This window comes from Hemitrygon akajei, chromosome 23 (genome assembly GCF_048418815.1).
Source record: "Hemitrygon akajei chromosome 23, sHemAka1.3, whole genome shotgun sequence".
NCBI classification, from domain to species: Eukaryota; Metazoa; Chordata; class Chondrichthyes; order Myliobatiformes; family Dasyatidae; genus Hemitrygon; species Hemitrygon akajei.
Window position 1 is genome coordinate 49,927,261 of NC_133146.1, and position 20,285 is coordinate 49,947,545.

Below are 20,285 nucleotides of genomic sequence, written 5' to 3' on the forward strand. Positions count from 1 at the left end.
TAACTTCAGTAGAAAAAGCTTGCTTGCAATTACCCTATTTATACCCCTCATAATTTTATATACTGTGCCTCTATCAAATCTCCCACAATCTTCTATGTTCTAGGCAAAATTTTCAACCCAATTCAACCTTTCTCTTTAGCTTAGGTCATCAAGTTTTCACAACGCTCTTGTAAGTATTCTCTGCACTCTTTCAATTTTATTTATACCTTTCTTGTAGGTAGGTGACGAAAACTGCACACAGTACTCCAAATTAGGCCTCACCATCTTATACAATTTCAACGTAACATCCCAACTCCTGTACTGAATACATTGATGTACTACCTCATCTTGAATGCTAAGCTACTGAACATTCTTGACCAACTTCCCATATGGGACCTTGTCAGATGCCTTGTTAAAGTCCATGTAGGCAATCTCCACTGCCTTGTCTTCATCAGCTTTCCTGGTGACTTCTTTGAAAAGTTCTATAAAACTGGTTAGACAGAACTTACCACGCACAAAATCATGTTGACTATCCTTAATCCGTCCCCGTCCTTCCAGATAATTATATATCCAGTTGCTTGAAACATCTTCCAACAACCTTCCCACTACTGATGTCAGGCTCACTGGCCTATAATTTTCTGGCTTATCCTTAGAGCCATTCTTAAACAACGGAGCACCATTAGCTATTCTCCAAACCTCCAACATCTCACCCATGGCTAAGGATATTTTAAGTACCTGTGCTAGAGCCCTGCAATTTCTGCACTAGTCTCCCACAGGGTCTGAGGAAACATCTTGTCCACACTAATTTGCCTCAAGACAGCAAACACATCTCCTCTGTAGTATTTATAGAGTCCATAGCTTCATTGCTGCTTTGCTTCACCTCTGTAGACTCTGTGTCCGTCTCCCAAGTAAACACAGATGCAAAAACAAATCCATTTTAGATCTCCACCAACTCTTTTGGCTTCATACATAGCCTACCATTCTGATCTTCCAGAGAACTAATTCTGACCCTTGCTATCATTTTGCTCTTAATATATATCTATAGAAACCCTTAGAATTCTCCTTCACTTTGTTTGCTAGTGCGACCTCATGCCTTCTTTTAGCCCTTAATTGTTCTCTTGCTTTTCTTATAGTACTCATGTAGTTCATTTGTTCCCACCTGCCTAGACCTGCCATGCACCTCTTTTTTCTTAACAAGGGCCTCAATATCTCTCAAACACCAAGGTTCCCAAAACCTGTTATGGTTGTCTTTTACTCTGTACCTTCAAAAAAATTACGCTTTTGAAGGCCTCTCACTTACCAAGTACACCTTTGCCAGAAAGCAGCCTGTCCCAATCCACACTTGCCGGATCCTTTCTGACACCATCAAAGTTGGCCCTTCTCCAATTTAGAATCTCAATCTGAGGAGCAGACCTATCTTTTCTATATTTACTTTGAAACTAATGGCATTATAACCACTAGATGCATATTTTTCTACACAAATTTCTGTCACCTACCCTGTCTCATTCCCTAATAGGAACTCTAGTATGACACTCTCTTTAGCTGAGATCTTATGTACTGATTAAGGAAACTTTCCTAAACACATTTGACAAATGCTTTCCCATCCAACCCTTTTACATAATGGGATTCCCAGTCATTATGTCCAAAGTTAGAATCATCTACTATCACAACCTTATGTTTCTTGCAACAAACTGCAATCGCTGTACAAATTTGCTGCTCTAAATCCCGCAGATCATTGGGTGGTCTGTAACATAATCCCATTAACATGGTCATACATTTATTATTCCTCAGCTCTGCCCTTATAGCCTTACTAGACGAGCTCTCCAGTCTGTCCTAATTGAGCACTGGCATGAAGTTTCCTCTGACTAGTAATGACACTTCTCCCCCTCCCACTCTATCACATCTAAAACAACTGAACCCTGGAACATTCAGCTGCAAGTTCTTTCCCTCCTACAAGTAAGTCTCACTAATAGCTACCATGTCATAATTCCACGTGCTGATCCATGTCCTAAGCTCATCTGCCTTTCCTACCATACTCCTTGCATTGAAAATATACACAGCTCAGAGCATTAGTCCCACCGTGCTCAACCTTTCCCTGACTTTGTACGTAGGCTTAATAACATCTCTCTACACAAACACTGCACTAACTGCTCTGGAACTGCGGTTCCTATCCTGGTTTAACCCCTCCCCCCACCCATGCAGCTCTAGCAAACCTTCCTGCTAAGATATTCATCTCCCTATAGGCCAAGTACAACCCGTCCGTTCTGTACAGGCCCCACCTTCCCTGGAAGAGAGCCCAATCATCCAAAAACCTGAAGCCCTCCTTTTTGCACCAGCTCCTTAGCCATGTGTTAAACTGTATGATCTTCCTGTTTCTGGGCTCACTAACACAGGGTCCAGGTAGCAATCCTGAGATCACCACCCTGGAGTTCTTGTCCTTTAACTGTAGCACCAAACTCCCTCAACTCACTTTGCAGGAGCTCGTCAGCCCTCCTACCCATGTCATTGTTACCAGCGTGGACCACGACCTCTGCTTTCTCACCCTCCCGCTTAAGAATGCTGTGGATTTGATCCGAGATTACCCTAGCCCTGCAACTCGGGATGCAACATCCCTTCTGAGCATCTCATTCTCGGCCACAGAAACTCTTTTTCTGGTCCTTAACCAACGTTCCCTATCACTACAGGTTACCTCTTCTTCCCACTTCCCTTCTGAGCCACAGAGCCAGACTCAGTGCCAAAGACCTGACCACTGTAGCTTTCCCCTGCTAGCTTATACCTCCCCAACAGTATCCAAAGTGGTAAATCTATTGTTGAGGAGAATGGCCATAGGGGTGGGGTACCGCACTGGCTGCCTATCCCCTTCCCCCCTCCTGACAGTCACCCAATTACATGTGTCCCACATCTCAGGTCTAACTACCTCCCTGTATGTCCTGTCTATCAACCCCTCAGCCTCCCGCATAATCTGGAGTTCATCCAGTCCTTAACACACCGTCTATTAGAAGCTGCAGCTGATTGCGCTTCCTGCAGGTGTAGTCGTCAGGGACACTGGAGGTCTCCTTGCCTTCACACCTCCTCCAAGAGGAGTATTTCACTATCCTGCCTGGCACACCCACTGCTCCAAATGTAGAATAAGAAAGAATAAATAACAAAAAACAAATATACTTACGGCCTGTTGCTGTCATTGCCGAAGCCTCAATGCACCAAAGCGTCAACTCCCCACTCTAACTCTGCTCACTCACACAACAGTTGCTCCACTTAAGCGTAGCTTTTTCTCTTGCCATGCTTAATTATGTGCAATCCAATGTCTCTTCATGAACTGCCATCAAAATTACCAGTCTTGTAGTCAGCTAGGCAACCAGATGTCAGAAAGTCATTGTACAAAAGTTCCAGATAAAAATCTATGTATAATATACTGTATATATTCAGTCCAAAATGAGATAATTTTTAAAGCTTTCATCCATAATGAGGAATATTCAAAATGTATAAAATGGGGATTTGACAGAAAACTTATTGACAAATTTACACACGCCAATGAATCTCACATGCCTAGTATGAACAGCATAGAGACAATCTCCAGCCACATTGTGATAGGTAATTTTAACCCACTAAATGGACAGAAGAAGATTAAAAATCCACCATCTGGAATTTTATCTCTTTTAAACTTCTAATTTTAATGGAGGCACATTGAGAGTAGGGTAACTTATTTCCTACTCTTATTTCCTACTTGGAGGAACTCATTAATTACTGAAGCATTTTAAATAAGGATACGTTTACTTTAGTTTTCAGACATACAGGAAGGATTTGCTGGACACGGGAAAACCTGAGTGATAAGGGGAGACAAGTAGAACCATACCCATCAGATCAGTGCCTTGACAGTCCTGTATGTGGGCTAAGAGGAGCTGGTGCATCCTGTCTGGTCCTACCTTTAGCCAGCTGGCCCATCAGCCAAGTTGACTGAAGCCATGAAATTCATGCAAAATTTTTAAATTAAGTCCTGTTGTTAAATTTGGCAGCACCTCTAAGAAATACTTACCTCGGAGTTTCCTGGCTGCTAAAACTCTCCCCCAGTTCCTTCCTTCCTAGCCATCAATATTGGGGTATTTAACACACAGTATTTCTTCTGTAGATGGGCCAGATTTATGTCCTGCATCCAGTGAAGGTAAGCAATGGCATTTTAATTAGGTTAGGTTTATACTTCGCTCTGGTTATGGAAAATAACACTGAGCACATGCAACCTTAGATGACTTCATAATGAACAAACTAAATGCAGTGATCTGTTTACGTAGAAATTCCATCTGAGTGCAAAGGTCTCTTCTAACTTCTTCAATTCAAGGTCAAGGGACATTGGTTTTGAACACACTTACTGCAAAATTTTGGCATCTTTGAGGGTTTTCTCCATCTATCAAGCTGTAAAGGATGAAATGTTTCTGTTTACCAAATTTAAACACAGCCAATCTATCTTGGCTTTTTATCAGTGATTTTCCTGCAGACTCAGATATTATGACTTGCCAACACGCAACTATATTCCAAAGGCAATTCTTCCATTAACCCCTTTTATATGTTCAGTGTCTCCAATGTTGTCAGCAGAAAGAACCGTATAATATTCAAACACAAGATTCGTATCTTTCACCTGTGTTTCTTTTGCAATTTATTTTACTGATGGATCTGTGGCCTAAAATGTAATAGAGAAGGGAGATGAGCCAACAATTTATAGGTTTGACATGATTACAGCTACTTTGCCTGGCTGCATGATTTCCTTTAGGAAAAACTGTTGTCTGAGTGAAATTCCCAGTGTGGTCTGGAGACAGACCCCTCTAGATTAATGCTCGCAAGCTGTCAGCTTTGATGAATTAGCTCTCAGAGTTCATTTTATGCTTGAGCCACAACTTCAAAGTGTTTTTGTTACATTTGTGAATACAATATTTTTTTGTCAGGCTACCCAGGCCATGTGTCAAATCTGTCACCAATCATAACAACATTAAATCTTTATTAACGTGTGATTTCTTTGTCACAAAGCCTTTTTATGCATCTTATGAAAATAATGTTTCAAACTGAAGTTAAATATTTTCACACAGTTCTTCAGAAATAACATGGACAGCTCAGTGCATGGGAGTACTTAAATGGTAAATGGTCAGCGAGTTTATAAAGTAATAAGACATTTGTCCTTATATTTATAGAAGACTAGCACGGAGCAGGCAGAAGGTGCAGTGGGTGAAAATTTAACAGCAGGTCCTGATATAATTTTGGGACCCCATTTTGCAGCCTCAGCTCTCGGCCAAGGAACTCACCAACACCAGGCTGCGGAGAAGGAGTGGAGAATAGAAGGAGGAAAGGATAATTATTTGTGGGGATGTCGAGAGCATAGGATCTGGTCAGAGGAACCAGAAAGAGGGGTGAGGATTAAAGAGGTGGTGGCTGCAGCTGAGGAGTGCTTGGTGATCACCGGGTCCCAACTGCTGGGAGGTTAGCAGATCTTTTTGGCGGTTTGGGGTGAAGGGGGGATCTGTCCTCCTTCTCAACTACAAGCATTGCTGATACAAGCTTATGCAATGGGTTTAGGTGGGAAGCCCCGTCTGCTGAGTTAAAATTTAACATCTACGAGCCTGCTAAAGTATTTCAGTTAGTGGCCTTCCACAGGAGACCAGCTTAGTTACCTCCTCCCCAATGTGCTGCTTTTTTCCCACTGAACTAGGTTTGTTGGAATTCAATTGGCTTTAAACTTACTGTTTTTGGAATCCCAACCGCTACCCTGAAAGCGGCCTTTTCTCGGCTCTCCACCCTGCTTCAGCCAAGAGAGATCCAGGAGTTATAATAACCTCACCGGTTCATTGTTAATTTCCTGTTCTGCTCGGTCCTCTAGAGTTTATTTCTGAAGTTCCTTGCACATTTTGTCATTGGAGTTTAATTTGTAAGCTTGATTCTGAAGTATTAGAGACAGAATCATAATATACAGATTTCCAAACGTGTGGCTGGGGTCACTCCTTAGAAGATACGTGATATTCCTTTGGCTGGGGATGCTAACCTAGTCTCATACTTCTTCCCTTCTACTTTGTTCCTGACAAAACTCATACAGATGTTCGCAGAGGGAGAAAGGGAGTGGTACATCCCATCACACGTGCTTGGCTGCACTAATCAAAGCTGTTTTATTTTGATAGTAACGTGAAGTAAGTTTTTAGGTTTTAAACTAACATTGAAATTATTCTCAATATTGATTTTTATAGTACAAAATTAATTGGTCTGTCACTGTTAATACTCCATGTCAACCTTGAGCCTTCCTGCTTTACCAACCATCTGAGGCAATAATACATTCTCCTACAACTTTGCCGACCATATGCCTGTTTTAATGGTTCCTTATTGACAAATTCCAACAAAAATGTTACAAAGTATGTTTATTGTTAGCCAAGGCTTAGATTGCACAATTTGCCAAACTGACTAATAATGTTGAAGGCAAAAAAAACAGCTTCGGAGACAAAAAGGCTGTTTCAGATAAGCCACACTGACAGCATTCTCTTGTCTCACACACTCACGTGTTCACTTTGTTTTCTTCTCCCATTGTTCATCTGCACATCAACTCCCCACACCTGGTTCCATTTTCCTGTCATCCCCTCCCCACCTGGTTCCAGATATTACCATCAGCCCCTATTTTAACCCTTCCCCCAGCTAGCTGTATCTGCTCATAATCTCCTCACTGTTTGTTCCACCTATTACCAGGAAGCCTTTCCCCTGCTCCCCCAACTTTGCTCCATCTCCCTGTCACCTCCATCCTCCCCTTCCCATTTGGTTCCACCAGTTACTAGAACCTCTTTTTCAACCCAGCCCGCTGCTCTATATATATCCTTATCACTCTCACTTCTGATGCAAAATCCCAAACCAAAAAGTCGAATTTAAACTGTTTACCTTCAGAGATGCTGCTTAACCTGGTGAGTTCTTCCAGCATCCTGTGTATCTTTGATCAATAACATTGTAATTTGTTATGGTCCTTGAATTGACAAAAACAAAAGAAACGAAAAGTTCAAAGTAAATTATTATCTAAGTACAGTATATGTCACCATATACAACCCTGAGATTCATTTTCTTTTGCATACTTGGTAAATCCGAGTAACATAATTGGTTCAGTGAACGACTGCACCCAACAGGATGGACAAGCAATCAACGTGTAGAAGAAAACAAATTGTGCAATTACAAAAGAAAAAAAATAAGCGATAAATAGCAAGAACATGAGATGAAAAGTCCTTGAAAGTGTGGGAGCATTTAAATGATGGGGCAAGTGAAGTTATCCCCACTGCTCAGGAGCCTGATGGTTGAGTGGTGTAGTGGATCAGCATGGTTGTGGAGCTGCACTATGACTCATGACTAAGTTGAACTGGTTTGTCTTTGGTAGAGCTTTGTTGTAGAGCCATTAAGTAAATGCAAACAACAATGAACATAATGTACCCAAATGACTTGTGATCAGATCTCCAGAGAAAGGTACAGTTGGAGCTGGCAAACATATGCAATGTTGGGCTTATAGCAGCTGAGCACCAATAACACTTTCCAAATCAACTCTCCCAATCTCCAGCTCATTGGAGCAGGTTTTCCAAATGTTCCCAGTGTCGGAAGCTCCATTGCTGAACTATTTCTTCATACCACTAGATCTCAGAACTGTCAATGTGTTGTTCATTAGCAGTAGATCTAGTGATGAATTTCAACGTAGGGCACCATAATTAATATGGTTTAGGAGCAACAACGTTGTGTGCACCTCATACTGCCATTTCAACCCTATTTATTATTCTATTGATCCTGTTCCTTATCAGGCCCCAGAAGTACATCAGAAGCAAACAGATTAGTGTTTCACATCAGTAATCTCTGCCAATGGCAAGAGAACTAAACATTTGCCATCGGCTGCTGTTTAAATGTAATTTTTTAAATATAATTTCTCAAGGATTTGTCATTTGTCATGTTGATATTTATTTCACTAATCAATTTTCAGAGCAATTTAAGCTTCAGGTAATTATCGTCTTCAACTTTGTAATAGAAGTTTCAGCAAAATTTTTTGAGAAACATAGCCTAACTTTGGGTTCGGTTACTGATTCTGACACAGATAATGCCTCCCATTTTTGGAGTGTTTTCATTCCTCATAGTTTCCTCAAAATCATAAATATTGCAATATTGTCAAAATCTGCCATATACCAGAGAAATTTTAAAACATAATGTAAAAAAATGCTTCTGTATTGTTTTTCTGTGTTTGTTTCCATAGAGGCACACCAGCACATCAATTTCAAGTTAAAAATTGAACTAATTAAAGTATATTTTTGAAAATGTTGTAAGACTGTCTTCTAGTTTAAAGTCTCCCTAAAGATTTGTAAATGATCATAATTCGCAGAAGCACTCTGGAGGCCTGGTCAATTTTGTGGGCAGGAATGAGCACAGAAACTGGCTTACCACTCACTGCTTGCATGCATAAAATATTCAAAATTTGAAGCCAATTTGTCAACTTTAGCTGATTAAAGTTAAAAAAAAAAGTGCAATCAAACGGAAGTTCTAGTCCAACTAAATCAAAGTAAAGCAGAATTCTTAGGTTCGTCTCATTTGTTGTCAGTTTCATGCAAATTTCCTACAATTTCAGCAAAGTTTATGAAGCAATATTCCAAGCCTAAATTCCCCTTTCTTTAAATACATGTTAATTAAAATTTGATCAACCATGCAGCAGTTTTCATAGATTTTGCACCGCAGCTTTTCTCAGTCAATTTAGCACCAGACAATAATATAATCCCTGCCTTTCCCAAGACATCCAAGATGACTGGTATAAGGTAACGTCTGTACATGATTCCAGATCAAAGTATCTGATAGATTGGTCGCAGTAATCTGACACTAAACTTTATTCTTCTTCCTTTCCTTTTCAAAGAACAGTTGGTCAATTTAAGTAAAATAAAACAATATTTAAGAACTTCAGAATCCAGAACGTTTTTTTCTCTGTTGGTCCTTCCTCGCATATTGTTTTCAATTGCAATGTCTGACTAGATTTAGACGATTTCAGACTTGAAGTAATTGGGGAAACATTAGAAAGCATTCTTCTTTCATTGTCCATTATTGCTTCTAGCGAGTTCCATGAGCTTCACAGCTGTCATGATCCTGAATTCGAGTGCTGGTTCCCTGGCAACCACTTCCCTTTTACATCTCAAAGATGCGCCAGTTGGTTGGTTAATTAACTGCCATAAATTAGATGGCTGGTGGGAGAATTAGGGTATCACTAATAAGCAAATGAGACTCAGATTCCGTAGTGGGGGAAGGGACTGATCATATTTCTCTATGTACCAGCATGGACGTGATAGGTTAAACGGCCTCCTATTTTGTAAGAAAATATTAAAATTTAAAGATAAATATGGTTTCCTTATGGCTTAAATAAATAGTCCACATCTGTTGCAATGTCAAGGAAAGGATTTATTCTAAATTTTCAACTAAATCTTCACGTAAGTCAATTTTTTCTTGATGAGGAAACTATATATCATGAGCAAACATTAATTCATATAAGAATAACATTAAAAGCTTAATATTTTCCACATTTGTATAAGCTGGTTCAATAGACAATAGACAGTAGGTGCAGGAGTAGGCCATTCAGCCCTTCTAGCCAGCACTGCCATTCACTGTGATCATGGCTGATCATACACAATCAGTACCCCGTTCCTGCCCTCTCCCCATATCCCTTGACCCCGCTATCTATAAGAGCTCTATCTAACTCTCTCTTGAATGCATCCAGAGACTTGGCCTCCACTGCCTTCTGGGGCAGAACATTCCACATATCCACCACTCTCTGGGTGAAACAGTTTTTCTGCATCTCTGTTCTAAATAGTCTACCCCTTATTCTTAAACTGTGGTCTCTAGTTCTGGACTCACCCATCAGCGGGAACATGCTTCCTGCCTCCAGTGTGTCCAATCCCTTAATAATCTTATATGTTTCGATCAGATCCCCTCTCATCCTTCTAAATTCCAGCGTATACAAGCCCAGTCGCTCCAATCTTTCAACATATGACAGTCCCGCCATTCCGGGAATTAACCTTGTGAACCTACGCTGCACTCCCTCAATAGCAAGAATGTCCTTCCTCAAATTTGGAGACGAAAACTGCACACAATACTCCAGGTGGGGTCTCACCAGGGCCCTGTACAGCTGCAGAAGGACCTCTTTACTCCTATACTCAATTCCTCTTGTTATAAAAGCCAGCATGCCATTAGCTTTCTTCACTGCCTGCTGTACCTGCATGCTTGCTTTCATTGACTGATGTACAAGAACACCTAGATCTCGTTGTACTTCCCCTTTTCCTAACTTGACTCCATTTAGATAGTAATCTGCCTTCCTGTCCTTGTCACCAAAGTGGATAACCTCACATTTATCCACATTAAACTGCATCTGCCATACATTTGCCTGTCCGTCACCCTGCATTCTCATAACATCCTCCTGACATTTCACACTGCCACCCAGCTTTGTGTCATCAGCAAATTTGCTAATGTTATTTTTAATCCCTTCATCTAAATTATTAATGTATATTGTAAACAGCTGCGGTCCCAGCACCGAACCTTGCGGTACCCCACTGGTCACAGCCTGCCATTCCGAAAGGGACCCGTTAATCACTACTCTTTGTTTCCTGTCAGCCAGCCAATTTTCAATCCATGTCAGTACTCTGCCCCCAATACCATGTGCCCTAATTTTGCCCACTAATCTCCTATGTGGGACTTTATCAAAAGCTTTCTGGAAGTTCAGGTACACTACATCCACTGACTCTCCCTTGTCCATTTTCACAGTTACATCCTCAAAAAACTCCAGAAGATTAGTCAAGCATGATTTTCCCTTCATAAATCCATGCTGACTCGGACTGATCCTTCTACTGCTATCCAAATGTGTCGTAATTTCCTCTTTTATAATTGACTCCAGCATCTTTCCCACGACTGACGTCAGGCTAACCGGTCTATAATTCCCTGTTTTCTCTCTCCCTCCTTTCTTGAAAAGTGGGACAACATTAGCCACCCTCTAATCAGCAGGAACTGTTCCTGAATCTATAAAACATTGGAAAATGATTACCAATGCATCCATAATTTCTAGAGCCACCTCTTTAAGTACCCTGGGATGCAGACCATCAGGTCCTGGGGACTTATTAGCCTTCAGACTCAACAGTCTATCCAACACCGTTTCTTGCCTAATATAAATTTCCTTCAGTTCATCCTTTACCCTAGTTCCTTTGGCCACTATTACATCTGGGAGATTGTTTGTGTCTTCCCTAGTGAAGACAGATCCAAAGTTCAACTCATCTGCCATTTCTTTGTTCCCCATAATAAATTCACCCATTTCTGTCTTCAATGGCCCAATTTTGGTCTGAACTATTTTTTTGCTATTCACATACCTAAAGAAGCTTTTACTATCCTCCTTTATATTCTTGGCTAGTTTACCTTTGTACCTCATTTTTTCTTGGTGTATTGCCTTTTTTGTTATCTTCTGTTGCTCTTTAAAAGCTTCCCAGTCCCCCGGTTTCCCGCTCATCTTTGCTATGTTATACTTCTTCTCTTTTATTTTTATACGGCCCTTTACTTCCCTCGTCAGCCACGGCCACCCCTTACTCCCCTTAGGATCTTTCCTCCTCTTTGGAATGAACTGATCCTGCACCTTCTGCATTATTCCCAGAAATACCTGCCATTTTTGTTCCACTGTCTTCCCTGCTAGGGTATTGTTCCATTGAACTTTGGCCAGCTCCTCCCTCATAGCTCCATAGTTCTCTTTGTTCAACTGTAATACTGACACATCCAATTTTCCCTTCTCCTTCTCAAATTGTAGGTTAAAACATATCATATTATGGACACTACCTCCTAATGGCTCCTTTACCTTGAGACTCCGATCAAATCTGGTTCATTGCACAACACTAAATCTAGAATTGCCTTCTCCCTGGCAGGCTGTAGTACAAGTTGTTCTAAGAATCCATCTCGGAGGCACTCCACAAACGCCCTTTCTTGAGGTCCAGTACCATTCTGATTCTCTCAGTCTATCTGCATGTTGAAATCCCCCATGACAACTGTATCATTACCTTTGCAACATGCCAATTTTAACTCTTCATTCAACTTACACCCTACATCCAGACTGCTGTTTGGGGGCCTGTAGATAACTCCCATTAGGGTCTTTCTACCCTTAGAATTATATGAAGTGAAAATACATCTTTGTAAAGAACTTTTAAAGTTTTTCTTCTGTTTAATCTTTATAATCCTTCCCAAGATGAAAGCTATCTCTTGGGTCTTAGTCCCCAGATGGATGCCCTGTAACTCTCTAGTTAGGCTAAGCAGAAATTTTGTTGTCACTCAAGAGGGCAATGAGGTTACTAAATAGTATTCCCCAGAGGAGAAGCTATGGCCAAACTGGCCCATGGCTACAACCTAGAAATTTCTGGTGACCATAAAAATGCATGAACTTGGTCGTACCCAGCAGAACAATAAATGATTCACCTGAGGGACAGCTGGTTCAAGATTCTGAAGGCCCAAAGCTGTAGACTGGGCCTTGTTCCGGCTGAAGTTTCTCTTTTGGAATGTAGGAAGGAAACAAATGGATTCCATGTGAGGAAAGCCTACAAATGTAGGGAAGGTTGAATCAGCAAGAGAAGATGATGTGGAAGGCAGTGGGTCCAGTAGATTTGAGACTATAAGGGGTGGGTTGGGTAGGTAGCCACACTCAGCTGTTGGGTGATTAGACTAGCATTCAGATTGGTGCATCAAGGATTTAGAGGACTGAGAGTCAGCCTTACCATCAAGAGAGTGTTACGACTCAGGCTCATAATCAATTAAGAAGGGAATATTGAAGTTTGGGTTGTTGAAGATCAAATGGAAGACTATACTGACTTAAAAAGAGACCTCGGAATGTAGGTCTCCAGTGCTGGATTCCACAGCCTGGGATTCCCTCAACTAAATACACAGTGGGCCATATGTGCTCTAAGGACTGCTTTTGCATGTTTGGCTTGGCCATATGTGTGTGTGTGTAATGAAAAATCATGGTATTGGGATTCAGGCATGCATTTTTCACAGCTGGATATCTCTACCAATTTTTGGATACATCTGTACCGCATGTATTCATCGCACAGGACAGAAAATCGTTTTTTTTCAGTAAATAGTTTTTTGTTCATGAAAACTTCTCATAGGAATTCTATTTTGAAGTCCACATGGTCAGATGCTACATGACTGAGCTTCTCAGCTATTTCGGCATGGACTAGCAGGGCCGAGATGGCCTGTTTCCGTGCTGTAATTGTTGTATGGTTATGCTGTCCCTATTTCTCATTTCCTGGAGTGTGCTGGATGCCGAAACAGTCCACACAATTAAAAGGGGACTTGATGAAGTAGTTGAAGAACTGTGAGACTTCCACCCTGCCCCTGGCTGGTGGGGTTGGGCTAGGAAGTTTGAAATAACCACCAAAGACACAATGAGCCAAATGGTTGCCTATTTGTCAGAAGATTTTAATATGCAAGTTTTCAAATCTGAGCAGATACAAATCATCTTGAGCGATTGTCTTAGCAATGATTTTCTCTTTTTGAACTAGGTCATCCCGAATGTGCTAAAATGCATAAAGTATAAAAGGTTCAAAGGTTCTTGTAATTTCAGAGAATGTATACACAGTATACAACATGAAGTTCATCCTCTTCAGAGACATCCACAAAGCAAGAACCCCATAGAATGAATGATAGACCATCGAAGCCCCGGAACCCTCCCTCTTCGAACAAGCATCAGCAAATGCATTGACCCTCACCCACACCAGCAGAAGCACCAACCCCTGCCCACCCCATCATGCAAGCAACAGCAGAAGCCCCCAAAGAGTCCCTTGATAAAAGCGAATTAGCTATTTGGTATTTCTGTCATTGACTGTAATTTTGTTATGTGAGCCCACCACCCCCACCCTCATGGCACTAACTGGATTCTGATGTTTCCTTTGTTATTTATGTGTTTGCCAAATTCCTTTCTATATTTCTGTTAATAAAATATTTTTCTTTCTCTTTGTAATTCTTCTGAATTGCCTTTCCTGACATTTCTGTACATTCTTTTACATTATTTCTTCTGTTGTTTAGGCACTTTTGGAATGTGGACTAATGTAATGCCTACGATAAAATGTGAATCAGATCCGATTACAGCAACAACCACTATGTTACTCGGTCAAATCAATTCATACCCTAATTTCATTCTGAAACTAAATTTAATCTGGATAATGTCAGTTTATTAAGTTAATTCTAATTCCACTTACGTTTTGAAAAAGTTTTAAGTTCAGCGATAAACCCATTAATAGCAAACTACATTTGTGTAGTGTGACACCTTTAACACTTATCTATAACATGAAATACTATGTTTATTCTAGCTAAATTTATGTTCTCCATATTGTCAACTGTAATTGAAATAAAATACTTGACAATCCTTGAATAGAGTCCCTTTCTTCTCCAGTTCTTGCAATCTGGACTGAATTAGAAGTTTATAAGGATTGACAGCAGGGAATTAGAAAGTAATGATAGTGTTAAGAAAGGACTCAGAAATCCTGGAAGCATTTAGCAGGTCACTTAGCATCTGTGAAAAGATATGAAACCTTCATATATTACAGATGAACAGCATTTATAAGAGAAAGCAGACTGGAACAAAGGGAAATGGAATAGAAATGTACATACACACACAGAAATAAGACCATAAGGTTTCGGAGCAGAATTAGGCCATTTGGCCCATTGAGTCTGCTCTGCCATTTCATCATGGCTGTTCCATTTTCCCTCTCACCCCAGTCTCCTGCCTTCTCTCCATATTCCTTCAAGCCCAAAGCATTCAAGAATCTACCAACTTTGGCCTTAAATATACCCAATGACTTGGCCTCCACAGCCACCTGTAGCAACAAATTCTACAGATTCACCTTTCTTTGGCTGAAGAAATTCCTCCTTATCTCCGTTCTAAAAGGATGCCCCTCTACACTGAGGGCGTGTCCTCTGGCCTTAGACCCAATATAGAAAGCATCCTCTCCACATCCACTCAATCGAGGTCTTTCAAGATTAGACTGGTTTCAATAAGGTCGCCCCTCATTCTTTTGAATTCCAGTGAGTAGAGGCCCAGAGCTATTGAATACTCCTCATATGACAAGCCTTTCAATCACAGAGTCATTTTTGTAAAACTCCTTTGAATACTTTCCAGTGTCAGCTCATCATGCTCAGATAAGGGGCCCAAACTGCTCACAATACTCCAGGTGAGGTCTCATCAGTTTTTTATAGAACCCAGACATTACATCCTTGCTTTCTTATCTAGTCATTGTACACGGACCCACTGAACGCAAATAAAATAACATATTGTTGGTTCTCAGCAGTTCGGTAGAATTATTATTTGAAGATTTATGTACATTTGGAGTGAGTTAACTGATGAAGGGAAGCAAGTTCTGCTCAAGGAACAGTAGAATGAAATAAAACAGAGATCACTTACAAGCTATGGGCTGAGAAATTTCTTTATTACACTTTAGTGACTTTAAAACAACATTGTATAAATCCCTTAAAGATTATAAACTTTAGTTGCAAGCATCACAAAACACCATTGTTGGGTTTCCCTGATAAACCCATACTGCATACGGCCTAGCTCCATTGATCTCACAGTAGCCAGCATTTAGCTTTGTAGCCACAGTCTTGGCAGCCAGCTTTAAAGGAATATATCAATGTACAGTCCTGTGCAAATAGTCTCGGGCACCCTAGGTTGTTTATATATTTTCAGATGGTATGGCCTCCACAGAGCCCTGATCTCAACATCATCGAGGCTGTCTGGGAGTACCTGGAGAGACAGAAGCAAGATTAGACAGCCAAAGTCATCAGAAGACCTGTGGCAAATTCCTCAAGATGTTTGGAACAACCTGCCAGACGACTTTCTTATAAAACTGCATGACAGTATACCTAAGAAAATTGATGCCATTTTGTGCTCACACCAAATATTGATTTGATTCTGATTTTTACTGTTTACCACTCTTCATAGTAATTTTTTTGATATTTAGAAACTTTTCAGTTCTTATTTTTACAGAATTTTTATATGTGCCTAAGACTTCTGCGCAGCACTGTACAAGTAGCAATCTTTCTGCAAAGTGGAATGCTGACACGTATATGTGGTGATAGGAAGGGATAGCCGAATGCCCATAGAACATCAGAGGAGCTTGGGCAGGTTGGTTGCTCAAGGTCTTCTGCTGGACTAGGGGTAAGTCCCAGCTGAATTAATGGATTTGGCCTAAAATATTAACTTTACTTCTCCACAGATGCTGCCCAATCTGCTTTGTGTTTCTCGCATCTTCTGTTTTTATTTCACATGTCAAGCATTTGTAGATTTATTTTTGATTTCCATTTACTGGTGAAGAATAGTGCCAATAAGTAGCAGAGTCTTTGCACAGAGGGCCACAATGATCTTTTGGAGCTGCTTTTGGAAGGAGTTTGTCAGACAGTCTCTGTAAGGAGTTATACTGTGTGAGGGCAGCCATTGAATAATTGCCTTTCTAGGAAGCCTCTTTGACTGCTTCTGTCAGCTAAAGCAAGTGCCCAACAGGAGGAAGAAGGTACAAGAGCCTCAGGATTCATACCACCAGGTTCAGGAATAGTTACTACCACTCAGCCATCAGGCTCTTGAACCAGAGGGGATAACTTCACTCAATTTCACTTTGCCCCATCACTGAAATGATCCCACATGCTATGGACTCACTTTCAAGGACTTGTCATCTCATGTTCTTGATATTTATTGCTTCATTTATTTTTTTTCTTTTAATATTTGCAGCTTATTGTCTTTTGCAGACTGGTTGGATGCCCATTTGGTGGGGTCTTGCATTTATTCTTTTGAGGTTATTGGATTTATTGAACTTTGAAGTATTTTTCCTCTTGTATGGAGATTTAGTGACCTTTGCAATGTAGCACTGAGAAATGTAGAATGATCCCAGGGCCTGGAAGCTAAGAGAGACCACCATAGATAAAACAGAAGTCACAACAGTGGAGCACGTTTGAGATCATAGTAAGTCACAAATCTCAGTAAGGAAGTAAATGTACAGTACATCAATCAGTGACCTTTTAAATAGCACAATTTCAGTGGTAAGGGAATTAGTAAAACTCATCTGTTCCCTGAATAAATAACATACAGTTCAGTGTTACACTGCAAATGTATTTTGGTCATTGGAGTACTGTTGACATCATCTAGATCTGTCTTATGCTGGAAACATTCTACAGAAAATTCAAGAATCAATTATCCTCTACCAAGACATCCGGGAGTGAGCGCCACATTACTGGTTAAACCAGCTCCCAACTGCTTTACACATTGTTTTACTGGAGTTACCTAAAAGGGGTTCCTTAGCCTGAGACTAGCAGAGCAAAGAAAAAAATCAAAAACATGGACTGTGGGATAAGTATGTTTGTTTCCAAATCAGTTATATTTGCATGTGTTTATTATGTTATAAGTCTGAATGTCTGGAGTTTATAGGTAGAAGCGTGTGGAACTAATGCTGCAGCTCAAAAAAAAACACCAATTTTTCCAAGTTTGTATGTTGCCACCTTCTGAGTTGCAAAGTAGCATGTACGTACTGCTAGTCTTTCTTGTTTTGTTGCAAGTGCTGACTGAAAATTGATTAGTTATTCACGTTGCTAATAGCAAATTATTTGATTATGGAGAAGGGTGTACAGATATGATTGTCATTGAAGTCATATTTCAAAAAGATTTATTGATACCCTTATTTAGTCATCTTCTATCAGGCTGTCTTTGTAAATAAATGTTTTGGATGCTAACCATCAAAATCCAATCGGTCTTGTGTACGTCCTCCATACTGAGTATGCAGGAATGGGCTTTCTCAGGATGGAAGAAAGAAGGTAGATCTTCAAGCTTCTCCAAGTAAAACCACATTTGCTATAACAATAGGCATGCATCTAGCATATCATGGAGTTATTAATGAAGGAACATACGTCTCCAGTGCACTCGTAAGAAACTTACAATGGGGTCCTCATCTGTTGTTAAAATTTACGAAGGTGCCTAGGAAGAAGGCAAAGCAAACTAAATGTCCAATCAGAATCAGAAACAGGTTTAATATCACTGGTCTATGTCGTGAAATTTGTTGTTTTGCAGCAGCAGTACAATGCAATACATAATAATAATGAAACTATAAAGTACAATGAGAAATATATAGGTTTATTTCTTATTGATATATATATAATTAAATCAGTAATGCAAAAAGATTATTAAAAAGTAAAAAAAAACATTGTCAGGTAATGCATATGGGTTCATTGTCCATTCAGAAATCTGATGGCAGAAGGGAAAAAGCTGTTCCTAAAATGTTGAGTATGTATCCACCTTGATGGCAGCAATGAGATGAGGGCATGGCCTGGGTGATGTGGCTTCTTAAGGACAGGTGCTATCTTTTTGAAGATGTCCTCGATGTTGGGGAGTCCAGTTCTCATGATGAAACTGGCTGAGTTTACAACTTGCTGCCACTTTTTACGATCCTGTGCAATAGTGCCTCCATACCAGACAGTGATGCAATAAAGTTAGAATGCTCTCCATGATACATCTGAAAGAAATTTACGAGAGTCTTGGGTGACATGCCAAGTTTCCTCAAACTCCTAATAAAATATAGCCACTGTTGTACCTTCTTTGTAATTAGAAACATAGAAAACCTACAGCACAATACAGGCCCTTTGGCCCACAATGCTGTGCCGAACATGTCCTTACCTTAGAATTACCTCGGCTTACCTATAGCCCTCTATTTTTCTAAGCTCCATGTAGCTATCCAAGAGTTTCTTAAAAGATCCTACCATTTCCGCCCATTCCATGCACTCACCGTTCTCTGTGTAAAAAAAATTACCCCTGACATCTCCTCTGTACCTACTTCCAAGCATCTTAAAACTATGCCCTCTCGTGCTCGCCATTTCAACCCTGGGAAAAAGCCTCTGACTGTCCACATGATCAATGCCTCTCATTATCTTATACACCTCTATCAGGTCACCTCTCATCCTCCGTCGCTCCAAGGAGAAAAGGCTGAGTTCACTCAACCTACTCTCATAAGGCATGCTCCCCAATCCAGGCAACGTCCTTGTAAATATTCTCTGCGCCCTTTCTATGGTTTCCACATCAATTTGCTTTGCCCAGGATAGATCATCAGACATGTTGACACCCAGGAACTTGAATTTGCTCATACTTTCCACTGCTAATCTCTCAATGAAGACGAGTGCGTTTTCTTGACTTCTTCCTGAAGTCCACAAACAATTCCTCAGTCTTAGTGACATTGACTTCAAGGTTGTTGTTGCAACACAACTCAACGAGCTGGTCTATCCTGCTGCTGTACGCCTCCTCGTCACCATCCAAAATTCTGCCAACAGTGTCGCTGTCAAGTGTATAGATGGTGTTTGAGTTGAGACTAGACACACCATCATGGGCGTACAGGGAGTAGAGAAGGGGCTAAACTCACATCATTGAGGTGATTGTCAGCGAGGAAGAGATGAAAACATCAGATCTTTGGCCCTTGAGTTCTTCAACAAAAGCCAGATGTTTTGCCAACAGGCCTGCAGCTGATGCTTTACCTCTTTCCCTTTCTTCCTTCACTTGTTTTCTAATGTGTAGCACTTCCAAGAAGAATGGCTGCGGGGCATGCAATCTGACCAGAGGATTGACATTGCCCACTGATTTTGTGTGCCTGCCAGAATGGGAAGCTTCTCTCACCAGTTACTAAAGCAAAGGAAGGGATTGAGCTCGGTCACTGGATATAGTATTCGGCACATAGCAAGTTTCAGTGAAGAAATTTTGGATACTGAGTAGTTAATGTAGGAATATGCATAATTATGAGAAATATATACACACGGCTTTTGTAGTAATTGAGCTTGTGACCACAGATCAAGTGTATGAATCCATTTCAGTAAATGTTAACAAGTTAACTTTTCTTCAGCATGAACGAGATTGCTGTAGTAATTACTGACGGAATATATGGTCCCTGCTTTCAATTTCTTTCTTGCTGCTTGTGATTTCTGATAGGATTATTTCACTGACAAATATTCATTTGTATTTGGTCATGCAGCGTTATGTCAGTAATTCTGAATCAGGTGCATTCCATGGTTCTGCTCTGATACTTGGCCATAATAATTTCTTTGCTAACGTTACGTAATGGTTCATATGCTAATAGGATCTAATGAGGATGTGAAGTAGCTCATGTCAAGCCACAGCACTGGAAGTGAGCACTTTCTTTCTGTGCTGTAAGATATCTGCAATTGATAAAATCATGTCATTATCCCAACTGAACAAGTTATTACCATCATGTCACCTTAAACTAGACCAAAAGACATAGGAGCAGAAT

General features: G+C 40.5%; 1 protein-coding gene across 5 annotated transcripts in view; it reads left to right on the forward strand.

The window, feature by feature from the left end:
* Positions 1-20,285, forward strand: part of LOC140715423 (disintegrin and metalloproteinase domain-containing protein 12-like) — a 373,939-nt gene that overhangs the window by 294,955 nt on the left and 58,699 nt on the right. The gene's annotated exons all lie outside the window — the stretch shown is intronic.